The sequence below is a fragment of the Schistocerca gregaria genome, unplaced genomic scaffold (genome assembly GCF_023897955.1).
Source record: "Schistocerca gregaria isolate iqSchGreg1 unplaced genomic scaffold, iqSchGreg1.2 ptg001732l, whole genome shotgun sequence".
NCBI lineage: Eukaryota > Metazoa > Arthropoda > Insecta > Orthoptera > Acrididae > Schistocerca > Schistocerca gregaria.
In genome coordinates this window covers 20,001-22,500 of record NW_026062985.1, presented here as the reverse complement: position 1 = coordinate 22,500, position 2,500 = coordinate 20,001, and positions in this window count along the sequence as shown.

Genomic DNA, 2,500 nt, shown 5'->3' with positions numbered 1-2,500 from the left:
TGTAGTGCGTGCGCTCACGCAGCGCGCGGCCAGCACGCCGGGCGGCCCCCCCTCACCGGCCGGGGACTGTCCCGCCAAGCCACAGCCTCGTATCGCTTCATACCCACATGGCCAACTCAGGTTCGGGGGCATGGCGGGTACCGCCGAAACAACCGGTTCATAGATGTACCGATCGTCGCTATCACCGATGCACCTGCAGCGCGAACAACCGCTCAACAACTGATTTCCAGTTCATTTGCGGATCTTTGGCAGCAAACGTATACGTCAATCTACATTTGCGAAATCTACGATTCTGGCATGCCTGCATGTTATGTGTCACGACACGCTACATCAGCCCACATACACACTGCGGCATGTACACGAGAGAACACGTGGAAGATGGTCCGCGCACGTGTGCAATGTCCCTTGCGCGGTCGACTGTCAACCGGCCTCTGTAGCATGTCGCAGATGTGGAACGCGGTCCACCGTGCTATCATGTTGTGTGGGGCAATACGATTAAATAGGAAAACCCTCGTCGCTACATCAACAGACGGCTCACGCTGATTCCCGGCAGAGGGAGGAGGGGGGGGGGGGGGCCAACATGCAATACTTTCGTCCGTACCTACCTACCACATGTCTGTACGGCGTACAACAGTGCAATCTCGCTGTAATGGGGAGACGAGACAAGTAGCATCGTGCACAACATATGGCCCTTATGATTCGCCATTGTAGGGCGCAGCCGGTGTACGGTCAAGCATGTGCCACATTATGTCACTCAGTACGTAACGACGGATGATCAGTGTGGGTTACGCGTACATCAGCGGACAGTCCACACAGGCCGTACCACAACGTACACTGACTGCATCGACAACCGAATGCAACTGAACAGCTGCAAGGCTCATTTCACAAACAAACGCCTGACCGACCAGCTTGGAAGGGCAGGAGGGGAGGGCGATATTCGTTCTGTAGCGGTACACCCTTCCAGTGGTTAGCGGGACTGTGTAGAAAGTACGCAACACTCGAAAGACCTTTATGTGAGGGTACGCACCATGGCATCAAGAAATACACATGACACCAGAGGATCCAAGCAGTGAACTATGTTCAGAGGGTTGCTGTTAGGCAAAGCTACATTCCTGTGACGTTACATGTGACAGTTAAGGTGCAGTGTAAGTTAGGTTAAGGTGCAGCGTAAGTTAGGTTAAGGTGCAGCGTAAGTTAGGTTAAGGTGCAGCGTAACTTAGGTTAAGGTGCAGCGTAACTTGGGTTAAGGTGCAGCGTAACTTGGGTTAAGGTGCAGCGTAACTTGGGTTAAGGTGCAGCGTAACTTGGGTTAAGGTGCAGCGTAACTTGGGTTAAGGTGCAGCGTAACTTGGGTTAAGGTGCAGCGTAACTTGGGTTAAGGTGCAGCGTAACTTGGGTTAAGGTGCAGCGTAACTTGGGTTAAGGTGCAGCGTAACTTGGGTTAAGGTGCAGCGTAACTTGGGTTAAGGTGCAGCGTAACTTGGGTTAAGGTGCAGCGTAACTTGGGTTAAGGTGCAGCGTAACTTGGGTTAAGGTGCAGCGTAACTTGGGTTAAGGTGCAGCGTAACTTGGGTTAAGGTGCAGCGTAACTTGGGTTAAGGTGCAGCGTAACTTGGGTTAAGGTGCAGCGTAACTTGGGTTAAGGTGCAGCGTAACTTGGGTTAAGGTGCAGCGTAACTTGGGTTAAGGTGCAGCGTAACTTGGGTTAAGGTGCAGCGTAACTTGGGTTAAGGTGCAGCGTAACTTGGGTTAAGGTGCAGCGTAACTTAGGTTAAGGTGCAGCGTAACTTAGGTTAAGGGGCCAACGTGGGTTAGGTTAAAGGGCCAACGTGGGTTAGGTTAAGGGCCAACGTGGGTTAGGTTAAGGGCCAACGTGGGTTAGGTTAAGGGCCAACGTGGGTTAGGTTAAGGGCCAACGTGGGTTAGGTTAAGGGCCAACGTGGGTTAGGTTAAGGGCCAACGTGGGTTAGGTTAAGGGCCAACGTGGGTTAGGTTAAGGGCCAACGTGGGTTAGGTTAAGGGCCAACGTGGGTTAGGTTAAGGGCCAACGTGGGTTAGGTTAAGGGCCAACGTGGGTTAGGTTAAGGGCCAACGTGGGTTAGGTTAAGGGCCAACGTGGGTTAGGTTAAGGGCCAACGTGGGTTAGGTTAAGGGCCAACGTGGGTTAGGTTAAGGGCCAACGTGGGTTAGGTTAAGGGCCAACGTGGGTTAGGTTAAGGGCCAACGTGGGTTAGGTTAAGGGCCAACGTGGGTTAGGTTAAGGGCCAACGTGGGTTAGGTTGCCAGAGATGTGTCAAATCAGGATGTACGTTTGGCTGGTGTCAGGTGGTGGGTTGGTTCGATGCCTTTATAAGGAGTGTGGCCAAAGGGTATTTTATTACTTGTACCTTTTGTGTTGTGGCGTGGCGTTGCGTCCTGTGTTGATACTGGGTGGACCACTGTGGGTGTTGCTGGCTGATTTGAGCTGCGTTGTTTGCGGGTGGTGTGAGACATTCTGTCT